Source organism: Pseudonaja textilis, chromosome 2 (assembly GCF_049901715.1).
Source record: "Pseudonaja textilis isolate UNSWEBS1 chromosome 2, rPseTex1.2, whole genome shotgun sequence".
Taxonomy (NCBI): domain Eukaryota; kingdom Metazoa; phylum Chordata; class Lepidosauria; order Squamata; family Elapidae; genus Pseudonaja; species Pseudonaja textilis.
In genome coordinates, this window is record NC_141991.1 from 141,495,751 (window position 1) to 141,522,289 (window position 26,539).

At 38.5% G+C, this 26,539-nt stretch overlaps 1 pseudogene across 1 annotated transcript in view; it reads left to right on the top strand.

Annotated features, from left to right (window-relative positions):
• The first annotated feature begins 2,720 nt into the window (after positions 1–2,720).
• The window catches only part of LOC113444861 (LIM/homeobox protein LMX-1.2-like), an 85,897-nt pseudogene continuing 62,078 nt past the window's right edge, over positions 2,721–26,539 (top strand). Inside the window, exons 1-2 of the transcript XR_015741542.1 lie at positions 2,721–2,778; positions 14,360–14,546. The product of XR_015741542.1 is annotated as an LIM/homeobox protein LMX-1.2-like (transcript). The remainder of the gene's footprint in view (positions 2,779–14,359; positions 14,547–26,539) is intronic.

Consider the following 26,539-nt stretch of genomic DNA (forward strand, 5'->3'; position numbering starts at 1 on the left):
ACATTTGTGTGGCTGGGAGAACAACACTGACTTATACAGGTGTTCTCAAAGATAAACGCAGGAAAGCGTAAGTAGGGTGTTCCACAGGAATTATCATATGCAGTTTCTCAGAAAAGCATGCATTTCATAGAAGTAGGCTTCACTGAGTTAAATAGATCCCCACCCCCCAAATTATGGGAATAAGATTGCAGTTAAAGTACTACAATCATACAGTTTCTTTCCAGGTTATTGGAACTACAAGGATTCTGGAGCTGAATTTACGTAACATACTAAGCCAGGATTGGCTTAACCATGTTTACTGAACAAGCCATGTTAAACAAACCTCTAAGCCACAAAAAAGTGATCTGGTTTTAATTTCATATTTCACTCTCAGATTCAAACATTATATTGGGTTTGGGTCCTTGGGTTTAGGTTTGAGGTCAATTTCGTTTGGATTAGTTATTGCCCAGAGGAATAACTTCAAATCATGAAAATGCTTCTATGAGTTCAAAGCCTCACAGCAGAGGCTGTCTCACTGTGCCTCTGAGTGATTTACTGTTCGATTCTGCCCCCTTCCTTTGCTTAATTTGTGTAGCGTGTGTCTGAATGGAGACTGATGCTGGTATATATAAGAATTCCCTTTAAATTGCTTACCTCTACAAAATGAAGCATTCCTGCATGCATTTACTCCACTGGTTTTGCCATTTTCCCACAAAGAAATACACAAACAAGGACCAAAGAATAATTACTATATTATCTTATTCTGTCTATCATTACTACCTTACTATGCAAGCCAAAAACTGGAATTGCAAAGTGCATTTTAATTTAGGAGGATATCCAGAACTTGCCCTAATCAAAACCCACTATCAGTATCAATGTTTTGTCCTAAAACATTACAAAAAGCCTCAGAGCAATGTCTGTGTAAGCATATGCAGAACAGTTCAAAAGGCAAGTTACAATCACATTTTTGTGGTGAGTATGGTCTCTGAGGGCTCCATCCTCTTTTTCTCACCAACTAGCTACTTAACTGGGCATTAAGACAACAGTCAATGTTAGCAGTCACCATCTGGGCTGCACAAATCCAAGAAACCACTAGGTGGCAGTAAATTGGAGGAGATTTCACTGTCACTTAGTGGCGGTTCAGAGAGTTGCAGTGGAGATCTGTTAGGCATGGCATAATTCTTAGACACTATGGTTATTGCTTGTCTTAGGGTTAGGGACGGTGGGCACTGTAGTACTACATATCATAGAAAGGTAGATTTATTGTATTTGCTATTACACATTATTGTAATACTATGACTCGGGGGAATTGCAGAAACAGGAATATGTAAAGAAAAGATGTTGATATTCACAAAGAAACAAAAAAAATTAATTCTACAATGGTAAGAACTTGCTGAATACAGCTGAATTCTTTACAACTGTAATCCTGTGCTACAGCAATTATAATTATGTTTTAACCTTAGGCTCAGCCCTAGAATATTACAAACAAGTAAAAGGAAGAACATTTGTTCTGGATAATCATGATCAGAATTCATTTGACACTGGAAGCAAATTTTTACAAGTAGAAATGTCCCATTTGACTCTTTAAAAAACTAATGAAGATCTCATTATAATATCTCCGAGGTAACTATGTAACATGCCTTTCATGCTATCTTTTGTAGACATGTTTTTAAAAGTGGGGATATTTGATAATTATAGAGTGGAGGGATGGAGGGACCATAAATGATTTTGAAATAAGAATTATGTGGATTTTATCTTGACTGTGAGCTGATTAACTGAATTCCCTCATCACTCTAAACCACTAACTATGATTTGTTTCATAACTATAATTGTCTAAATTCACATAACTCTCTAACTTTAGAGAACCTGAAAAAACCCCAAGATGACATTATGGTTTAGTACCATATGTGAAGTTTCTCTTTCTCTTTATTATATGGTGATAAAAATAACACCATTGTTCACTTACAACTTCAGAGAACTATTGGGAGAGCATTGCCAACTGATCAGAAAAAGTGTGGGACTGCTCCTATGCTTTTAAATATAGCACATGATTCCTCTAACATGAATAAGAACACTGCCAAAGCCGCCTTCTACAAATAGCAGACTCATAAAATCATGGCGATGAAAAAGAAAATCAAAGTTAGTTAGGGCAACATCTAGCTTTATGCAAGAAATTGAGCAAAGACATTTTATTTATTTGAGTTGTTTGCTGCCCGTTTTATTTCAATATGTCAGTTGTCCAGCTTCTGCTTCAAATTGTCCAGCAAAAAGCAGCTCATTAGCTTCTTCGGAAATTTGTAGGAACAGTAAAAGTGTTTACTGTTGAAAAACTTTTTAAGGTTTACCTGGTGGAGAAAAAAGTCATAGGCAACCTTGTGATAGCATCCACAGATTGCCATAGACCTTTCAAGCATTTCAAGAGCTGAACTTTTTGCAGTCAAGGATGATATGTTGCCTGTAGATTGTCTATCCCTGATGTAATTTTTAGAGATGCATACAAGTTATGAGGCTAGAAAACAAATGATGACAGTCCTGTTCCAAAATCCAAAACAGTCTCTAACTAACTAGATTATTTACCCCATTTGGAGTTTCCTAGCTGGCAGGTTGAAGATGGATTTATGGAAAATAAACACTGTCTTCCATCTGAGTACAGCATAAGCTAGTCTGTCTCTCCTTATCTCTCCTATTTTGATGACTAGCTTCTCTTTGACAGGCCCATCTTCTGCTGCCAGGCCTGGAGGATGAAGACTGAAGAGGCCCCCTCTTGTCTGCAGCAGGCCATGCCAGTCCTGGGCTATGGTAAGTTCCTAGTTTTAGGGAAATATGTTGAGCTCCAAAGAGTGTTGCTTGATAGCGAGACTGTACAGCGTACACCCTGTATGGTCCTCTAGTCCCTTACACGGTAATTTGTTCTAGAGTAGCATGACTTTGGGGAGCTCTGATTTAATCCCTATATTCTACTCAAACAAATTATATCAACACAGTTTACACTGCACCCCACTGATAGATGAGAATGGAACTCTATACTTTCTATGTTTGTGTAATAGATTGAATAGGTCAATTGTGGAATTCGTGAGATAAAGACTACATTCGCATAACACATTAAACTTGGCTAGTTTTAACCTTGATTATTTGTTAGTTTGACATGATGCCTGAATTCAACTGTTTGCGGTTCAATATCTGATGCAACTGCCCCAAATAGTTAAATTCAGTAGCTAGGTTATATGAATGCCACCACTGTAGAGCAATATTATGTGAAACACATATGACTCTAATGTATGCCCTGTCACCTTCTTAGAGTGGAATAGCTTTGCTGTCCTCAAATGAACTAGAGGAAATCTCATCTCCAAGGCTGAAGCTCACACCAACTGGCATTTGGTGTCCCATCTCCAGGTCTTTTGCTTTAGGAATGGAGAGAAGGGGACCCATCTCTTGTATTTCACTTCAGGGGCAAAATATCTACAGCTGATCTGTTTTTTCTCTGCATTCCAACATGGGTCGATGCCAGGTTAGTCAAATCAGAGAACAAACTGTGACTTCATCTTCCCCACGACAATAAATATGAAAAGCAAAAAAAAAAAAAAAAAAATTAAGCCAGAGGCAAATCTCCATAAAAATAACTTTTCATGCCAGTGAGAGGTATAACATTTTCACATTCAAGAAACTTTTAGTAAAGCAGACACAAAGCTGGATATAGAATCATAAAAATAATGAGTTAAGTCAAACACTTTTAAATGCCAAAGTCTCTTTATTGGACACAAGATACAGCTTGGTTTAAATGAAGAGCATTATTTGTTGATTAGTTGTTTATTTACACAAGCTTCCATGCTATCCAATATTTTGACTTTGAATAGCTTACCAAACCTAAGTAATTATGGTTCAGTTTAGGATAAAAGTATAGTATATACCAATAAGCAAGCAAAAAATAACAACCTCAATCATTCAGCCCCATGTCATCACTTCTTTAGAAAAGCAATATCTCATCCTTCTCTACAACTCCTCCTTAAAAGCCCTGTTTTCACTGCCCTTCTGAACAGTATCAGAGATGAGGCCATCCTTATCTCTGGAGATAAGCTGTTCCAGAGACAAGTGTCAAACTCATCAAGAAGGCTCACCCCTGGGGTCCCTGATGTTGACATTCCTTCAGCATGGCAAGCTGGAATAGGCCCTTTATCTTGGACCTCACTAGGTGGGTAGATTCTACATACTGTAGAATAGCAAATACCCGGATCCTAAGCCCAAAGAATTATAAAGAAGATAACCTCAAATTGCACCTGGAAGCTAATTGGCAACTTGTATAAGTCCTCGGTAGTGTTCCAGGAGGAAAACAGGCCATGCTTGTTAGTATTGGGTCTGCTGTACTCCAGACCAGCTGAAGCTTCTTGTTCATCTTCAAGGACAGTCCTTATGTAGAACAAATTGCAACAGTCCATATATGAGGTGACAAGGCTATGAATGACACTAGGGTTCTAAGCAGGGAAGCAGAACCCTTTCAAAAGTTAAGCATGGATTACTTCCAGAATCAGGAGGCTTCCTGAGCCGCTCTTTTTTGCTATGGATAAATTAAAGTCTTGTTTCTCCATCACTGCAATGAGTGTCCACCATCTCAAAATCTTGTAAGCCGACCAGAGGATATCTTGCTTATACCAATTAATGCCACCAAGTACTCTATAGTCAACAACTAGAGTTATCAAGGCTCAAACCCAGGTAGAAGATAGTTACTTCAGAGTATTATGCAGCTGCAATCCTGCCACTTTCTCAATAAATTTCCCTAAAACTACAAGCCAATAGTTGATCAGAATAATTAGGTTGAGTGATAGCTTTTTGAAGAAGGGACATACCGCTTTCTCTTTCAAGGTAGATAGCGTAATAACCTCCTTACCAAAGAATGTAGTGATCGCCATCCACATCCACCTTCCCATGACTTTCCTAGAAGCTTTCACCCTCTACTTTGGGACAGGAATCCAGTACAAGGATGGTGGAACTAAACGGCCTACTTTATCAGAGGTTCTCAGGCTCAAACCAATCTAGATGACATCACAAGATCAAGTAACTCTGTTGTGACAATTGGACTTGCCCAGTCAGCATACAATTCCATGTAAGGGTGAGTTTATCTTCCAGAGATCTCACAAGCTCTTCCTGTTTTTCTACTAACACATAAAGTTCAAGTATGAGAGGGTGAATACTTGTTTTTTCCCCCCCCTCTCATTCAAGCCTTCCATTCTGGAATTCTCTTCCTACCTTCAAAAAGTAAAAATATTTTTCCAACTGAGCTTGCCTCCAAGAGACTTCATGTACACATCCTTGTGATTTCTTTGGCAGCAGTTTGGAAGTGTCATTGGCTTTTTCCAGATTCTCCCTCCCACAACTTTCCAACCCCTCCTACCTCTCTCATTGCTTAGTTCACACATATTTGTATACTGACACAGCATATGTTATTATCCTTTTGAACTTGAATATATTGTTAGCCACTTTAGTGTTATTTCAATTTAACCAGAGAGAGCCTAAATTATCTTACCAAATAAACAGTAGGGCATCTCAAGTACTAACTTTATGCATAAAACAGCTTTATCACTGTAAATTCACAAAACCTATAGTTGATAGAAAAAGCATACAGAGAAAGAAACCTCTGTAATTGAAATTCAAAAGGTACCAGACTGTTAGGTAGTATAAATTTGTTGTTTTATTTGTAGGGGTTTTTTTTCCAATAAAAAAGTTCAAAAATAATAGTAATGGTAATAATCTTTGAAATAATTATGGAAACTGACTTATTAATGTCCAATTTATATTAGGGTTAGAGAAACAGTGCACAAATATTATGATTGCTTTTGCTCTTTTTTTTTTAAAGGCTTTTAAAATAAATATCCACATTGTGTTAGTGCTGCTCTCAGGAAACATGAGAACTAGAGACTTTAAGCAAAATATTAATTTAACTTTGGAACCTGTTATTGCTGAGCATCTTTCCTATATTTCATATATGGATATGCATGTGGACATTTATGAATCCAGAGAAGGGAATTTTGCCCTAAATTATGTTATATATTCATACAGTGAAGGATACAATTGGAACACAGCAGTAACCAAGAAGAGACACAATAGATGGTATGGGAGATGCTCTGAAAGATTATTTATTCTTTGCCTGGAAGATCATGCAAATTAATAACAGAATAACAGAGTTGGAAAGGACCTTGTAGATCATCTCATCCAACCTCCTATTCAAGTAGGAGACCCTATACTATTACAAGTGGCTGTCCAGTCTCTTCTTGAAAGCCTCAAGTGATTGTACTTGCCAATTTGATCAAGAACTAAATGGGGTTATTACAATGGCGGTCAGGCATGGCTATATTAAATTAAGTATTTCTTGCAAATTAGCCTCCTCCTAGGCTTGGTGAGCAGGTGAGAAAGAAGGAAGGATTGTTGCTTATTTTAAGAAATGTGTCAAAACATCTTTTGTTCTACAATCATTCCTGACCCTTCAAGGATAAGGACCTCTGTCTCCTTTGCATGTAACTCCTTGGCACTCCTTTGCAAATGGCACTGGAGAGTAAGTAGATTGGTCAGCCTGTGCTTTATTCAATAGGGTTTTTTACTCCCAGGTAAGTCTGTATAGGATCGCAGCCTGCAAAACACTCCTGAATTGCCTCTGTAAGCATTGATGAGGTCTGGGGAAAAATATATCCCACTCAGTAACTCTCAAATAAACAATCTGGAAGCAAATAATATGTGGAAGGGAGTACAGAGACCATTGAAATGGTATCTCTGGGACAATTATGCCAGAGAGTTTCCACTTACGCAGCAAACCTCAGCATTTTGCTGTTAAATAAACAGGAATAACACCGCACAAGAGAGGATTATTTTCACAAAGCCCAAACCATCTCCATTTCTTTATGACTTTTAATTTCGGTCTGAATGCAGGCATGATCAGGCTGTGGATGTAGGGAGCAAAACAGACCTTGGTTAGAAGAAAAAGCCTTGCTCCCAGCTATTACCATCTCCCTTTGCCCTCATTGTGGGTCTGGGTGTGTATTAAATCTGCCAAAGACTGGAAGAGAAATATATCGCCAGTTCCAATATCTGTGAAAGTGAAGCTCTAAGGAATTGCAAGGCTGATTCTGATAAAACCTTTGTTATTTAGTTATGCTCGCTGCTGCTTGGTTCACTTACTCTGAATTAGCTCAGATGAAAAAAATAGTTTTTTTGTGTATGAAGAAATCAGAGAGCATGATTGTCATGCCAAAGAGGACAGGGGTCTCCTACCTTTAATAACCAGGTAGAGGAGGACAGTTTGAAAGGTGCTGCTTCTCCTGAGAATTATGCCTTATCCATAGCAATAACTCTACCACCACGTCTCTGCCACTCTCGATGCCCCTCCCTTCCAAAGAAAAGGCTTTTATGATGAATGTGTAAACTGGGGAGTTGCTTCTCTTGTATCAGGAAGGCACATGGCAATAATGAGATTTGCTATTCTTTTGATAAAGCTTATAGGGGTGCACCATTCATTGCTTTTATATTGTGGGGGTAGATTAACCCAGCTTTCTTCAAGGTGCTGTCCTTTAAATGCTTTGGGAGAAGGTATCCTGACATTCTGACATCATGAGATGCTGGCTAGGAATTCTGGGAACTGTAACCATCAACACATCAGATCGGGCAAGACTTGCTGTTGCATATCTACCACAATCTTTCATAATCCATCTCTGTCAAATGTGTATCATGGTCCCAGGATCTAAGATTACACAATCCTTGTTAAGTAATAACAGTGGACATGTTCAGAAACACTTGGAGGATTGAATGAAAGCTGGCAATTGGCAACCGAAAGGACAGCACAATAACTCAAACCAACTTGGCTTTAAGTCTAATTTTTCGCTGTGCAAGGGGAAAAAGAGATTGGAGCATTCTTGCTGCAAGTTTCACTTGCCAGTAATTACCATCAAAGACAACAAAAGGTTTCATTTATTCAAGTAACCCATACAGAAGCTAACAGCAGGATGTACTTATTTGTGTAGTACAAACACAATCAAAAACAAATGAGAGCTGCAATGATGTGTGGCAAGGAAAATGTTCCAAGTCAGCTTCAGACATGTTTTTTTCTCCAGAATGCTAAATCTCATTTTATATCCCCATTTATTGCTTCCTTCCCTCCTCATAATCAGAATTTTTTACCCATTGAGCACCCATAGTCTTCATAGGCTTGTTGGGAAGAAATTCTTTCTTACAGTCCCCTATCCCAAATACTTTCCCAATTTCCCTAAACTTGCAAATTCCTCTTCTCCTACTGATGCCCTTTTTATTACCATTATTTTGATGATAACATACATGTAGCTTGAAATGAAAGGTTTGGGGAGGGTACAATTGCTGTCCCATATATATGTAATAGAACAAGTCCCACCAAAGTCAGCAAATCTTATTTCTAAATAGATATAAATATATAAAATAGATCAGAAGTCGCACCTTTAAGGTTGAAGGTGCATATTTAGAATTCTGGAAGTTGATTCTTATGTTGCAGTGAAAGGCAATCAAGTGAAATATTCAAGTGAAATACCTTCACATTTAGAATTTAAAAATATATTAAAGATCTATCAAAACATGCCTTTTCACTCCAGTAATTCAAATGCTAATGGATCGGAAGATGTCTCTCATTCTTTTTTCACCAGGGTTGATAATTAATAATGTACCTGCTTAATGTCTCCCTTAGATTAATATATATGCGTAATATGCTTAAATCATATATTTTCACAATAAAGAATGGTCTTTTTTTCTACTTTTTTTCACATTCTTTCATGGGTTCCCACCTCTTTTTATTTGATTGGAGTTCTGATTAGTAGTAATAAGCAATTAAATAAGTCAATTGTAGTTGTCTTTGTGGTCAGGAATAAAAATTGAACTATTCCCTCTTCACTGAATACCATTATATCCCCCTACATGCTTCCTTTTTGGATCAAAACAAATTAAATATTAAGTGAAACACACCTCCTGGTTTTTTTATCCTTACCTTTCTTTAAACATAAAAAGTAAGCTATTTCAAGATAATCATGCCTGTGACCCAGTAATCCTCGAGGTGTGACTTGTAACCCAATAATTCATGTCTAAATTGGCATAGCTAATGCTGAATAAAGACCTAAACTGTATACTGTTGATGTAAGTCCTGTAAGCCAGGTTGGTAACCCATTCAGTTTTAATTTAGAACTTTTTTCAGCAAGGAAAAATCTAGGCTGATAGATTTTTCCTGTATAAGTTCTGGCTGCAAAGTTTGTTTTTTCTAAGACAGCTCTTCATATACTTATGACCCCCACTACTACTAAAGTATTTTCAATATATTAAAATTAGTATTGATTTACACATTGTACTAAGCCTTGGTTTGTTTTTACTAGACTTGAATGAATAAACTGTTGTACTTGTGTAACATTGAAGGTTAAAATTGACCATCAAGAATTAACACGTGAGCAAAAGGGAAAGGAGGCAAACTAATCAATTGATTAATCTCCCTTGCAGTGCTAAGCTATATTTTGTATTTCTCTTAAAATTATTTAATTTATACTAAGGCCATTTTTTTCTTAGGTTAACTGATATAGTAGTCCTTTGATATCAGCCTAGATATTTTCCTCTGGAAAACACGATTAGCTTTGTTTGGTTTTGGCTGTAATTTTCTGCTTTCTGAATTTATATTTCTGCCTATGAATTACCATTTACATTATGCAAATGTTCCCTTCTGTATCTGTGATGCATTTCCTCTCTTTTGGAGATGGGATATGCAAGGGACTATCTCAGTGGGGAGGGGAATCACTTTTATTCCTGCTCTGAGTATGGAGATGCTTGAAACCTTTTCTATAAATCTATTTATATATACATAAATACATATCTATATATTACAGATAATAGCAGCCCAACTCACCAGAATGATCACAGGAAGCATACAGCTCAGAGTGCCATTTGGGTGTAGTGGTTAAGATGCTGGCCCAGAAAACAGGAGACTGTGAGTTCTAGTTCCACTTTAGACATGGCAGCCAACTGGGTGACTTTGGGCCAGTCACACTCTCTCAGCCCAACCCAGCTCACAAGTTTACTGTTGTGAGGAAAATAGGAGGAGGAAGAAGTATTAGGTATGTTAACTGCCTTGAGTTACCTATAAAGTAACAAAAGCTGGATAAAAATTTAATAAACAATATAAATAAATACAGAGGATAAAACCCCACCCCAACATAGCTGCATTTACTTTAAAAAAAATATATCCAATAATATAGGAATAATATAGCATATGCCTGGGGTTGAAAAATAATTCCATTTCTAGTCAATAAAATTGTTACTAAACAATCCAGATAGTGGGGCTCCTGTAATCTCCCACCCTAAACACCATGGAACTTGTAGCTCTTTAATGCCATGTTCATCCAAATCTCTGGGGACATAGTGTTCCATAGTTTATAGGGCATGAGCAGCATTTTGAATTGTGTTTGGAATTCCACTGGAAGTTAGTGCAGCTTCCAGAATTAGTGGAGTTGGCAGATACCCTCAGGGGGAAAGAGTCCCACAAATAACCTGGCCTGTGCCATTACGGGTGTCAGCTAATATTAGCTTTAAAGCTAATAGCCAACACCCTCAATCACCCCTGGAAAGAAACTGGAAACCTGCGCAGCTTATCCAGCAGTGGTGTAATGTGGGTGAACAGTAGGGTACCCAAAACTGTGTGTGACACCAATTTCTGGATGGTCTCCGAGGGCAACTCCTACATATTAGGGGGGCGTGCATAAGCATGCCAACGTGCCTACCGTCCTTGTCCTATTGTTTCTTATATTTTTTATTTTTCTTATATGTATCCATGTATTCATAACTATGTTTTTACTTATACCTATTATCTTGTAAGCAATTGACAAAAATAAATAAACAAATAAACAAATAAATAAACAAACAAACAAATAAATAAATATAAAACTAAAACATATAGTGCATTGCAGTAATCCAACTGGGAAATCAACAAGGAATGAGTTAATCGTGAGCATAGCTCCTCAGTCCAGAAATTGATCTGACTGGAGCACAAGATGAATCTGTGTGAATTGCTCACTAGCTCTGCCCTGAGAGGTGCAACCATCCCCAGAATCAAAGATGGTATCTCACATAAACCAGACAGAACAACAACATCCAGAACCACTCAATTTTGCTGGGATTTATTTTTCACCATACCTTAATATTGTGATACACATTTGTACCACTAAGGAGCCAGCAACATTTTCTAAGAATGCAACTGGAAGAGCTGCTTGATACTTCAGGCCTCACTCAGCCCTGAGTGGGTGCAGCCAAACCGTGCTCCATCTTTACTACAAATCTAATTTATCTCTCTTCTCAATGGATTTTAGCCACGGCCAGAGAGAATTGTGTTGCCTGAGTTAGATTTAAAAACAACCAAAAACATGTGGGCCAAATACTTTCTGTGCCTGAGGCAGAAACCTCCTGAAGCACCTGTCTCTGGATGTAGTGGTGTAAAAGTAACAATATAAGAAATAATAAGCTGCTCATATATAACACCAGGTGTTGCTCTACATCTAGCTAAAATTGAATTCAGGCAAGAGAAATAAGAGCCAACAGCCAATTCTGTAAGCAGCCATGGAAAACAAGACCCCTGCTTTGGTGGTAATTTATCAGCAAGATTCCATTATCAGCAGCCTCTCATTTGTTTCTAGAAAAATTGAAGTTGAAATAAAAGCTTTGAAGTCCGTTATTTAGTTATGAGAAATATTTCTGTACTTGTCATCCTGTTGAACACTCCCACAACATTTCACAAAATGATGAAATAGTTCTGAAATAAATAGTTTAAATATGGAATGATAAAACAGGATAAACTTCCCTACAGTTAATAGTACAAAGATTTGTTACAAAGAAATGCTATCCGTGGATTCTTTTATGACTTCTTTGTGGGTCTCATCACACAATGAGACAAATGATCAAAGTGCAAATGGACAAGAGGGCTTTTCTTATGTTTGCCTTCTTCTGAGAATTCCCAGACTGCTTTATTTCTTTGTTTCAATGGGCAGGAAAGATACCTAAATGCTGTAGAATCTAAAGGTTTAGTTCTGCTCTTCTCTGTTTTAAAATAAGTCTGAGTTCTGATTTGTTGTTTGAATTTAATCTAACGTTTTGTTCTGTATACTGTGGGAGTACTGAAAATCCATAGGAAAAGATCTAGAGGTGCCTAATGAGATTCAGCTACAGAATTTTAGAATACATTTTAATCTTTCAGTTTATTCTGTTTAACATATGCATGCTATCAAAACTCCATGGGGCAAGTCCCATCTTAAGAAGCACCCCCAGCTTTCTGTCTCAAAGTGAAAAATCCCTTTTCTAAGACGATGCCTGGTCTCATTCGGTGCCCTTCTTAAAATCAGTCTGCTTTTTCTACTCGGAACAATTATGCACATCTTCTTTAAAGGTCTCTTTTGCCCAGAAAACTTTCTCAATAAATGAGGATAAATATGTTTCCTTCTTAACTGGCATACTAATTTTTCTTTTTGCTTTATTCGAAGAATGAGTTAGCAGCGACTTATCTTAAATTCAACATTCATTTAATGGATCTGCTGTAACTCTGTGTTTGTGATCTCTTTGTTAGTTGCCTCTAATTTTCCATGCACTTTCCCTTTGTACTCTGTTAATAAGTTCAATTGACTGGGGAAAACCAATAGATGAAGCGTCTGGCGACCAATGAAGCAACTGACCATTCAAGCAATTAACCTAGTTTTTTTTTTTTATTCATGCAACACCAGCCAGGCATTTGCCTCCGATCTTCACCAGCAATCAGAAACCATTGCCCTGAAAAAGAGATGCACCAGTTTCCTTTTTGCATGCTAAAAACCAGCAGCAAGAAGGCAAACAGGCTGATGCATCTGCACCACTTTTCTGTTTAAACATAGCATAATATCCAATGTGGTCAGAAGCTTCAGTCTATGCCGCTAGGCAGAAATATACACAATAAACAGAGCCTGCAAAATGAAATTTAAAAAAATGAAAATAAAAGCAAGGAAGACCAAAAGCAAATGTGCCTAATATAATCCACCAAACTCAGCCCTGAAAGAGGAATGAACTCCATCTGACTAAAGTTTTATGCCTTATTTAGCTCTCTCCTAAAGCAAATCTTCAATGCTGGATGTTGTTTTTTTAACCCATGTGTACTGTTGAGAAGCTATTGAAGGACTGGCATAGGTCGATTCACTGATAATCCTGATCGGATGATGCTGTATATCACACACAGCCAATCTGAAATGAGCCTGTCCTGCTTATGTCAAAATATCAGAAATGGAAAGATTATCAATGAATTATCTTTTCAACCTGTAAATCCTGGAAATGGACTAGATTAACCTTCCCCACAACTGTGACCCTCCAGATGTCAGACTTCAACCCCAGCCTCATTAGAGGATGACATTTGAAATCTAGCACATCTGGAAAGCACGGAATTGCTGGAGAGCTATGAGAAGATGAGCAGCAGTATTTTTATATCAACAATAGAATTAGGAGGAATAAAGGGTAAGGATGATTATATTTTCTGAGTTTCAAGATTTGTGAAGGATTTGAATTTAGACTGTTGGACTTTATTATGTTGGAACTCTGACATTTATGGATGCTAGATTTGGGGATTGTTTAGAGTTAATAAGCGAAACCTCTTTTTAAAAAGTAGGATTTGGACATGAAATAGAATCCTTGTGGATTTTACTTCTTTGTTTATTTAATTTATGCCCACTGCAATTTCCAAATTCTCAAACTGGGTATACAATTAAGTCCATGACATCACCAGGAATCTAGCTCAACTGAAAAGAGATTTTACTTATATCTCACCTGAAAAATATTTACAATACATACTACTTAATAGTAAATGCATATATACATATGGTTGAATCAAAAATTCATACTTTACAAGATCAAATCATCAAAAGTTTTAAAAAGTCTAATCCATGCCATGCAAATAAAATAGAATTGTAAAAATTTACCTGCAGTTACATATAATTTACTTGCAGGATATGGGTGAGTCTTTGGGACTTGTTATTTGAGTCTTTGGCACCTGAATGTTTTTTATAAGTCACCTGATTGCAATCCTGTACATAGTAGAAGTAAATCCTATAGACTTCAGTGGCACGTGATTCTTAGAAGGCAATAATGGGATCACATGGTAATCATGGTAACATTCCCAATTCAAAGATAGAAAATTGCCCCCTTCACACATTTCATTTCAATATTCAATCATGCTAACGGCTATACTATAAAGACCTTTGGGGGGGAGGGGAATACAGTTCCTTACCCCTGTGCTGTACCCCAGATTTTCACCTTGAACTTTGCGGAATGTATTTGCTCATATATAAGTCTGCTGAGATTGTCAACGATCATCTTTTTTTTTTTCTCCCATTAGGCTCAGAATCGAAAATGCGGGAGGTTTGCGCTGGTTGCAACACTCCAATCTCAGATCGCTTCCTGCTGCGGGTTAATGAGCGCTCCTGGCATGAAGGCTGTGTGAAGTGTGCTGCTTGCCTCCAGCCTCTCTCAGGCACATGTTATTGTCGTAACAGGCAGCTCTACTGCAAGCATGACTATGAAAAGTAAGTGCTGGAACTTTGGCTATCTGATTGATTCACTTGTGCGTTTGTCTTTGTAAGAAATTCACCAACTGAGAGAAAAGGCAGGCTGTTTTCAAAGATGATTGTGAAGGGATCTATTTATATATGAATACATGTGGGTGTGTATCCATCTATCTACCTCTACACATACATACTTACTTAGAAGTGAACTGACAGGTTTGCAAGTTGACTTCAGTTGTCACCAATATCAGCTGAACAATTTTCAATTTACATTAGCAGTAAATAGCTATTTGATGTCATAACAGAAACTTGGAGAGGTTGTGGTGTCATGAGCTGTTATGCCTGCAGTTGTAATGTCACAGGTGAACAGAGCAGCTTATTGCTGGCCACAGATTGGACAAGTAAAAATTGGAGATGTAAAAACCATTTGGTCCCTTTGGTCAAATTTGAATGTTTGTACAATGACATACTGTTGGTGGAAATCTGAGTGGTTCTGGCATCTTTTTGACCTGTTATGTATGATATAGTGTTCATTTTTGTACAATCTTTTCTTATCTAAGGACCGTAGTTCTCTAAGGCATGAAGGCTTCTAATGAATGAGTTTACTGGTATGTGGACAAATTGTTAACAGTGTGTTGAAATCCATTCTTAGATGGAATTTAATGAAAGCTGTGTACTAGCTTTCAGTGGCAAACTAAATCCGAATTGTGCAAACAGAAAAGCCCAGTTTTGAGGCAAGAATATATTGTGAGTGTTAGCTTATTTTGTGCTAATTTATTTTTCTGTGTTGAAGTTTGATTTCAAAGAACTTTTTGGCAAGTGAACAGGACTGCCTTAGTTATTGATAGAATGTAATGTGGGGATCTCAAATCAGTAATGCAATGCCACTACAGTGAGTATGAAGGCAGTAGTTGTTAAAGTAGCACATTTGGTATCTAAGCAGCTAGAGGCTAGAATTAGGAGCAAAAAATAATATCAGACAAAATATTAAGGGTTCTTTTTTCTGTGAGATAAAAATATCTGAAATTAGGAAATTATAAAGAAAGTGCAAAAAAAGAGAGACCTACATGCATACATCTTATTAATTTCATTTATTATTATTGGCTTGAAAGCATGATGCTCAAGAAACATCTTTCCCATAAAGGAAGTATTAAATATTTCATCTTCTGGAAAACACTCTCCTGGATAAGTGAGAACCAGTTTGGGGGTTGCTCCAAACCAAACTGGTTTTGGGGTTTTGTTTCCTTCCTTCCTTCCTTCCTTCCTTCCTTCCTTCCTTCCTTCCTTCCTTCCTTCCTTCCTTCCTTCCTTCCTGTCATTTCTAGCAACTGCTAGACAAATTCCTGCAGTTTTGTTGGCAAGATTTCAGAAGTGCTTTGCCATTGTCCCTTTCTTAGGGCTAAGAGAGAAGGGCTGGCCTAGGTCACCCAGCTGGATTCATGCCTACAACTGAACTAGAACTCAGCAGTCTTCCTGTTTGCAGTCTGATACCTTAACCACTACATTAAACTGGGTGTGCAATTCTTTGCTGATTACTAAATACATGGATTAGGTTTAAGTACCTAGTTTAGATCAGTGCTTCCCAATCTTTTTCCTTCATTACCCAAAGCTGCTTATCAGAGAGTCCTTTTACCCTTTTACTCTTTAAGTCAGTTTAAATACCTCTGTTGTGTTTGCATAATAGGTTCATGCATCATTACCTAAAGAAAAACTTCTTTTACCCAACTTGGAGTAATATGTCCATTTTGGGGAAACACTGTTTTAGAGGACTTTTTTCCCAATCACAATTGTGTTGATAATAGAAAATATGTCTGCATAGTTGAAAGGCTTTTAAAATTTGTGTGAGACAATATCTGATCTCATAATAATAGAAATATTATATTGTTGACTTATCTTTGAATCACAACCAACATCTTTTGTGAATGAGAAAAAAACGGTTTCACAATGTATTATGTTTTCCTAAAGCTAATTTAACTAGATTCTTTGCCTCAGATTCCCAACCACTTCACAATTATTTTAAAATTCAAGTTTCTTTTCATTCGACTAAAACAACTTACTACATCCCTGACATGAATTCTTCAGGCTTTTGTCCCTTTTCCAGAAAAAAATGTCCAGTGGTGTCTGTGTGTGCCTACATTACATTTACTCCGTAATTTGCATTAGAAAAGTGCAGATGAAAAGAGAAGTTTAACCTTTTCCCTACCAGTAGCTTCCCATTTTTCACAAATCACCCTCTCCTCCAGCTGCTTTTAATTTTTCCAGTGTCTCAGACTTATGTCTACCTTGCAAACATGGCTCTAAATACCTGAACTAATTAAGGAAACAAGAATTGGTTGGACGGCATTAAAGTTCCTTTCACACCCATGTAAATCTTTTCCTTCTAAAAGTAATAAATAGGAAGAAAATAGTAATTATTTTTATTTATATACTGTTCAGCTCCCAGTTAGAAATAGAACACTAGCTGCTTTATTACAGCCAGTTGCAGAGGATTATACAAGTTTACTCCTGGTATAGCAGGGTATGCAAAATGTATACTTTTATCATTTTTCATGTGTTCTCTGTTCTTTGGTGATATTAAATGCCAAGTTTCTCTACTCACATCAAAAGAAAAAGAGAGAGAGAGAGAGTACAAAGAAGATGTGATTTCTTTTGTAATAGCCTGCCCTAAAAATCTTAAAGTGGTGTTAACTTATAAAATTCTGAGATAGAATAAATAAGTCTAGAGTTAATCCAAGATGACACTATTTAGAATAAAAATGATCTGATTATCAGCATTCTTTGTAAAAACTAATTCTTGATATTCTCAGAACATATATTGTGTATAAATGTTGCTCAGCTGTTGTGTTTTGTATATTGTAATTAACTGATCACCATATTTGACATTTCATGATAGTGAATAAGGTTGGATTATTTAATAAGTAATATATAAAAGATGAGCAGGCTGAGCTATAAGGCAGAATTAAACATATCATCAGTTTGGAATCTTTGGGCTCCCATAAGAGACCTAACTCCAGTCCCCTGTCAATTCTGTTGACCCTTATCTAGCAGCAATTTAGCACTGACCAGTTAATCCATTTTTTGTACAGGATACAGGTAGCAATAATAAACTCTCTAGTGTTTTGAACTCAGAGAGTGTTCCTGTTCTTTACATTTGACATTATGGTAGTGATTAGCAGCTCAATGTTGGCATGAAATCAATCCCATGTAACAGTGACATATAATGGCAACTAATGTTTAATAGGATTTCATAGGGAATATGCAATAATATTAACTCATGATTGATGTTAAACCATGCTGGACATCACCAGAGCTAAAGTTTATTAACTGTCTATTTTGTGATGAAGCTGTATATTCTATATGCACACAAAGTTTTTCTTTTTAATTTAAAATGTTATCATTCAAAAGTTGTGTGTGGAAGTCAGGCATTTCCATACATATCAAATATTTGCAAATATTCATTTTTGTTTTGACTCACAGATCTTTATTGTTAGATATGGAAACTTTGCATGTCCCATATCTAAATTCATTTTCTACCAACTGTTCCATGTTCGTTTTCATTAACTGTGCTAGCAGTTTGTTCAGTGATATTGTAAATTGAATTGCTTTATCTGTAAATAAATACATCAGTTTATCTGTGCAGTGGATAAAAAGAAACCCATCTGAACAGCACAATTTAGAGAAGAGTGCAGAAAAAGTATTGAAAGTAATATTAAATACATACGCTTGAAATTATTAAACATCTTAAAGATCAGTTGTGTTAAGATTTCCATTGACTAGGTGCAAAGTGTGGGTGTCCTAACAGCAAAACCAGATTAAAATAAAAATAAATAATGTAGAATAAGTGCCTATTAACAGATAGTTCTATGTCAATTGACCTTAAGATGTGAAGATTGCAAAATCCAGCTTTCTCAGTTTTAAAATCTAATATTAAAAAAAATTCTAAGTGGGTCAAATAATTATTTTGTTGGTGCATTTTTCAGAAATCTGTATGAGTACATACGTGAAATAACTTTCAAGGACATGGAAGAAGGCTCATTTTTCTGAATACAGAAAGCCAATATCAGGATATACACATATCATTGGCAGACCCCTTGCAGTTACTTTTTTTTTTGTTATCCTATCCATTCCTGCATGGATTTGCTCTACTCCCGTGATGGTGAACCTATGGCACGCGTGCCGGAAGTGGCACGCAGAGCCATCTTTGCCAACACGCGAGCCATTGCCCTGGAGCAGGTTCACTGCACATGTGCGCCCGCCACCCGCCCACCAGCTGATCACCAGATAGCTGCCATACATATGGGCGGGGGGCGCACAGGAGATGCACATGCATGCACAGAAAGGCACAGGGTGCACGGGGGGGTTACATGCACATGTGCAGAAATGCTCAGTGTGGGGGGGGTTGTGCGTGTATGCGCAGAGGCGTGGCCCCCCTGCGTGCATTGCCTGATGGGTGTTGGCACGCATGTGCGCACTTTTGGCACGCGAGGACGGAAAGGTTAGCCATCACTGCTCTACTCTGATGTCACCTATTGGCCTTACTCACTTGTCCTCTAGGAATCAAACCCACTTTTTCATTAAGTCCTTAATACACACTCACAGAAACAGTTGTACAATTAAGCATTATTAGTGTCCATATTTTATGGCCTTTCAGGGTGTCCCCTTCAAACTTAGCATTGTTACCTGGATTTTCCCTCTTCAGGTGGCAATGTGCCTCGTTTCGTTTAAGTACGTTAAAATTATGCTAATCCAGCCAGCTGCCTTCAGAGATTTTCCTGCTGAGGATAGCCCTGGATGTTTGCCCTGAACATTTGGTGCACCCTCCTTGAACCCAAAGAATGCCAATAAGCATGTGTATGTTCCTTCTTCTTGCCTATCCCTTCACCCCGCCTCCCTTTCCTGTCTTCCCATCAACACTGTTGAAACTAAGCTTGTGTTGCATGCTCCTAAGGGCAAGGACCTTCCTTCTTTATTTACTGTCTAGAAAAACTGGTTGAGAATAATTAAATAAACGTTCCTCCCTCAGTCCTCCTCTCACAGTCCTTTGCCAGCCAGTGAGACGGATCAAACCGTATGGTAGATGTTTTTGCAAACATGCCTCCACTTTCTCAACTACATTATTATGGGCTCTTAATAGAGGGCTTTTAGGTTGCAACTTCAAAAACCAATGGGCTGCAGAGAGCATCCACCACCCTGAAGGTATTTCCTTCAACACTTTCCAGTGATAAGCTGGAAAAGAGCCTGCAATAAATTGCTCACCCTGAACATGTTTTGAAATGATTAACCAACACCCCAGAGCCATTATATTCTGTTGCTGAGCCTGAAAGTACAAGGCTGGAGGAGAAGAGGTGGGAGGTTGCTATCTCCCAACATCAACAGCTTTGATCATCAAGCTTCACGCTCAATGGGAGTACACTGACTGCAGGGGTTGCGTATGTTCCACAGGCATGTTATCTGTCTGGTCTGCAGTAAGGCCCTGTTCACAAACCAGGAAGAAGAGACTTATATAACTGTCTCTAAATTTCAGAGGGCACTAACTCTAGCACATTGTAATAGCAATAGCAATAGCACTTAGACCTATATACCACTTTATAGTGCTTTACAGCTGTCTCTAAGCGGTTTACAGAGTCAGCCTATTGCCCCCAACAGTTTAGGTTCTCATTTTACCCACCTTGGAAGGATGGAAGGCTGAGTCAACCTTGAGCCTGGTGAGATTCGATCTGACAAATTGCAGTCAGCTGGCTGCAGCAGAAGTAGCTTGCAGTACTTCACTCTAACCACTGCGCCACCGAGGCTCTTGTAATGTTTTCCCCATAGCAGTTCTGGGGGGACAAAAAAGTCCCATATGAGCTGAGATTGTCTTGTGAACAAGGGGTCGTTGAAACCACAGCTCGTGTACAGTTATATTGTACCTTCTATAAGGATTCATGAACACAATTTATAGCTCCTCCATGGACAACTGTTACTATGAGATCAGTATGACACAGTTTCTTTGAACATAGCTAAATTCTGTTCTACTGTCTGTAAAATTAGGCAGATTTTGATCAGCCCTCAATGATCCCCCCCTTAATTGTAATACACTATCATGCCTTGCTCTGTTTTGCTTGAATGTTTTAATGTTTATTTCTAGTCCGTGACCGTAATAAAAGATTGAATTGAGCAAGGCACACCTTTAGTTCTCATTGAAATCAGCCTAGAAGTTACCATTTATCAATCATGTCACTGACTTATCTTGCTGACTGACACATAGGGTCCCCCTAACCAACTTGCTCATATTGAAGAAGCAGCAAAATGTTTCAAATTAAAAAAGGGGGTGGGGAGGGAGCCCAGTTGCCATGACTCAAGTTCCAGAAAACTCTACCTGGATGACTGGGCTTCTTCAGCAATTGGCATAGATGATCTTCAAACCGTAATGCTGGGCTATCTCCTAATGCTGCCACGAGACAACAAGAACTGAATCATAGAATCATTAAAGACTCATAAAGCTGAAAGGGATCTTCTAGTTCAACCACACATACACACATGTTTTCATACCATTCCAGATAAATGGTTGTCCAACATTTGCTTGAAAACCTGTAAAAAGGGAGCACCCATGACAGGAAATTTCCTCTGATTTCAGGCTTAAATGTGTCAGAATGTTTGCAGCATGACTACTATTGTGAGACAATCCTGGAGCAAAACACAGCACACACAGGCTTTGTCATTTAACAGTGGTTTATATACAAGACAGCTATATACATACATATACGTGGTAGGCAAATACCTGGCAAGCAATCAGTCTTCATTACTCTGCACTGAGGATTACAATGGAGACAGAACACAAGGAGAGAGAGGTACGCCCTCTCATGGCCTCATATATATATATATATATACAGCTTCTTAAAGTGGTAAAATCTTGTGAGATCCATCCTCAATCTTAAAACAATACCCTGCTGACTCATTCTCATTGCATCAGCATTTACAGCAGGCTTACAACAGCTGGTCAGCTATTAAATCAATACCTTAACAAAATGTCTTTTTGTAAATTTTCTGCCTATTAATTCTTATCCTACCATACTTTCAAGCACTGTGGTGGAAAAAAAACTGGACCTTCTTCCTCTCATGTCTCCCCTTACCCTCCTCTTCTTTAGGATAAACATGCATAGTTCCTTTAACCATTCTTCTTTGGAAGAATCTCCAATATCCTCTCCAATACTCTCACCATCTTTGTCACTCTTCTTTGCATTTCTTCCAGTGCTTCTACATCCTTCTTATATAGTGACAATCAGGACTATAGTATTGCAGTCTGACCAATGCAGCACAGAGCAGAAGTATCACATGCCGGAATCACAATACCATACCTCTGATGATACAACCGAAGATTGCATTGGGTGTTTTGGAAGCTGAAGCATATTTATATTTAATCTATAGTCTGTGGACTTCTGGATTCCTCTTACAAGTATTGCTCCCAATGCACAGGCTGCCTATGTATCTGGCTTTCCTTACCTAAATTCTTGCCACTAAAGTGCATTTCTGTACATTTGATGAGCATTCCTTCTATCTAGGGCATTTATGAAAATGTTGGAGCATTGAGCTCTTATGAATTGCCCCTCTCTATGAGGATTCTAACCCAAGCCCTGTCAAATGCAAAGAAATAAAGTTTGTCTCAATCTGCCACTATTGTTTTGAAGTTGCAAAAGTGATGAAGTGGAGAGGGGGTAATCAATACTAAATAGCAATAATGTGATCCAGAATCCTTTGTATCCTTTAGCAAAAGGACAAAAACGAGGGGAGAAAACTTGGGATCAATTCAGCAGAAACAAGAGTCTGTCTGAAGTTAGGAAATGCCCTGCAAAAGCTGCATCAGCCTTTATGTCCACCTAGAAGTAAGTCCAGTCTCTTCCACTGGACTTTCCCCCAGATAAGTACACATAGCTTTGACTGGGAGAGATGATGCATAATGTAGCCCAGATTTCTATCAAAGGCTGGTAGCCGTAGAAGAGACTTTAGGTTAGCCTGACTCAACTCTGAATTAGATAGCAAAAAGTTAGGAATGATGTTGCAGCTCTGAAACAACCTTCTCTCCACCCTGCCATATTTCAGATAAATTGAATTGCTGATCGCACCATCCCCAGGTAACGTACTGTAGCTAACGTCAGCGTAATGCTTAAGAAGGCTCAACTGTATATATACCAAATCTTCAAAATGTTCATGAAATAATGTAGAGATGCATACAGATTTTAAAGATGTTGATGTCACATGCTTTAAATGGTGATGGACGTGAATCCCTACTCAATCTGCTACCTAACTTGATGGTTGATGATGGGCAACTTTAAAGCTCCTTGCTTTCTTAAGGTGGTTCTTAATGGTTTATTATAATTACCTTGCTTTTTACTGAACTATACATGGCCAAGTTAATGATGGAGCATAACATGGTTATGACTAAAGGGAGAATGTGGATAAAAAGAAACACGATCACTCTAAAAACAAGAGTTATCTTGAAGAGATGTTTCACTGATCCTGGCTTCTCCCATCAGAATTAATATTAGAAGGGGACTACAAGTGAAATTCTGGACTGATATAGCCCTTCAGCTACATTTATGCAGAGCTCAAAGCTTTAACACTGTTAGTTAACAATACAGGTAGTCCTCAACTTAGGACCACAACTGAGCCCAAAATTTATGTTGCTAAGTGAGATATTTATTAAGTGAATTTTTCTACATTTCACAACTCTTCACAACCCTTCTCCATTTCAAAACCCTTCACAACCCTTCTCGACACCGTTGTTAAGTTGTTATCACCGAAGTGGTTAAATTAGTAATATGCTTGTTAAGTGAATCTGGTTCCCTGGTTGACTTTGCTCGTCAGAAGGTCATAAATGTGATCACATGATCCCAGGAGACTGCAAATATCACAAATATAGGTAGTCCTCGACTTACAACACTTTGTTTAGTGACCGTTCGAAGTTACAATGGCACTGAGAAGAGTGACTTATGACCATTGTTCACAGTTACAACCTTTGCAGCCTCCCCAAAATCATGTGATCAAAACTCAGACCCTTGGCAACCGGTTCACATGTATGATGGTTGCGGTGTCCCAGGGTCATGTGATCCCCTTTTGCGACCTTCTGACAAGCAAAGTCAATGGGGAAGTCAGATTCACTTAACAACCAGGTTACTAACTTATCAACACTTAATTCATTTAACAGCTGTGGCAAGAACGGCTGTCAAATGGGGCAAAACCAGGGGTGGGATTCTACTGGTTCGGACCAGTTCTGCACAGTTCAGAGAACTGGCAAATCGTGCCCCTGGCTGGCCCCCGCCCCTCTGCACCTGCCCTTCCCTTCCCCACCCAGTCAATCCTTATCGCGCATGCGCAACATTGCGTGCATGCTCGACATCGCTGACTTCATTGTTCCCAACCCAGTCAGTCCTTAAGGTATTTCTTTTGTTTCCTTCTCCCAATGATCGGCTGTTCCTATCATCAGCTGTGCCGGGATTCTCCTTGCTTACTTACTGCTTTGCCCAGGAGGCTTCCCTGAGGCCCAGGAAGGCAAAAAAATGCAGGTGAGGGGGCGCAGCACCCCCACCACTCCATTTTTTGCCTTTCTGGGCCTCAGGGAAGTCTTCTGGGAGCAAGAACGGCCCGCAGGAGGTTTCCCTGAGCCCCAGAAGGCCCCAAAATGTAGCGTGGGGGTGTGTGCCCCCTCCCCATGCTCATTTTTTTTCCTTCCTGAGCTCAATTGTGGGCGTAAGTCAAGGACTACCTGCATGTGTGAGTTGCCACAGCATCTGAATTTTGATTACGGGACCATGGGGACCTTGCAATATCCCCATGGTCACATGATCAAAGTGAGTGTGAAAAATGGGCATAAGTCACTCTTTTCGGCACTGATGCAACTTCAAACAGTCACTAAATGAATTGCTGTAAGTCGAGGATTACCTGTATTGAAACTAGTTTGTCCTCTAATAATTAGAATACTGAACTAAAGTATAGAGAGAGACCTACTGTAAATATAAAACTCTGTTCAAGCAATGGGGGTTTTTTATGGGGGGGAGGGGTCAACTTATCCTTACCTTGACCCAGAATCAAGCAACACGGTTTTCTCCAGATATTTTGAAAACTAATTCCCATATGGTATAATCAGTCATGGCTGATGGTACTTGGATTTATCATTTGGAACAGGGCTGTCAAGCTCGCGGCCTTCGGGCCGGATGCGTCACGCACTGGCCACGCCTGCATCTGGTTTAGTGAAGAGGGGAAAAGTCCAGATACATCACATGATACTGCTGTGACAGCGCAAGTTTGGCATCTCCGGTCTAGAACAGCTGACTACAGGGTTGCCTATATCTGCCTAATTTTATTGCCAGGCTTGCTATGAGGAAAAACATGAGACTTCTTTCTGTTTGAGTTTTTCAGACAAAGGGTGGGAATGTGCGTATATTTAATAAATAATACAAGCCTTGCATACCAGCTATGAATGGGCATGGCGGGAGTTCAGAACTCTTGGCTATTTATTGGGTTTCTTTTTAATCCACGTCTTACTCTTTGAAGGCATAATCTTCCCATGATCTTAAACACAAAACATTAATTAAAATCAGATTAAATATAAGCTATTTTAAATAAAATAAATAAATTAGAGACAATAAAAAAAATTCACCATGCCATTAAGCAACAAGGATAGAGAGAACAGGGGGATTTTTAAAAAACCTGTTAAGAAGCAGCCACAAGAGAAATTAGTCATTTTATCTCTCAGAAAGGAATTCATAGGTTAGAGGGCAATACTGAGAAATCTCTCCATTGGTCTGTCCTTTTACTGACTTTGAGCCATGGTTACTCTAATAGTTCCTTGAAAACGTGAATAGGTTCTTTTAATTTTCAGTACATGTAACAGTAAATGGCACTAGTACTGAATCTGGACTGGGGTTAAATCTATCCCATGAACCCCTGAAACAGAATAATGTGTGGATCTGCCATCCATCTTCCGAAGGATGATACGGTACATTGTTTTGAAAGGAGAGATCCAGGGCCCTCCATTGGCAAAAGGCCTGATGAGAAAGGAAATGCAGAGACAGCACACCGGTCTTCTGAGAAGTTTTGGGGAAAACATTGGACATTACTCAGGAGAGTTCTCTGACTCTTGGCAGGCTCCTTGAACAGTTCTCTTTTAACTGTCCAGGCTTATCTTCCTTTTCAGAAGAGAGAGCACAGCCTCCTCCCGGAGGAATGACACAAAGCCTTGGCAGCAGATCGGGACTGGGGTAATAAAAATACCAGCATTTGCCCACTTCCTCCTGATGCATAGCCAGAGGTCACAAGAGAGAAAGAGAGATGTAAGAAGACACAAACAGGGCTTTCATTACCTCTACATTTAAAAGAGCTTTACGGGAAAGAACCTGGGCATTTCAATACGTCATAAATTGAAGACAAGTCAGCGATGATGATGAAAGAAAAGGCAGAGGGTGTTGTGGGACAGATTTAAATCCTGGACTGAGGTTAGGACTGTAGATTTGAAGAAAGATCGAGATATACTGGATGGGGAGGCTGCTAGAGAGGATTCTGAGGGCATCAAGGGCTGCATTTTGATTGGGCCCTGTCACAGATTTGCCACAGTCAAACCCTTTAGAACCCATGGATATCTGTTTTGAGGAAAACATGTAGATTTAAAAACTGAATTGCTTTTATTAGGTATAATATCAGAAAAAACATACAAGAAAAGTATGTATTTAATATCTCTTAAGAGCAATGAGGATTATTTTTGCACAATACTGGAAAAGTGAAGATATACCACGAGATGAAGAAATAGTCGAGAAGATACTAGATTGTGCAGAAATGGATAGCTTGAGGTTGAAAATTAAACAGAAAGAGGATGTAGAATATTATCAAAGATGGGAGTTATTTTATCAATGGTTGGAAAAAAGGGGTGGAGATTAAGAATGTAATTTGTACTGTTAAGCAAATTAAATACCCAGACAACACAATGTTTAGAGAAGGCTTTAGAGAACTTGAAAGATAGAGGGGATACATTAACTAAGATA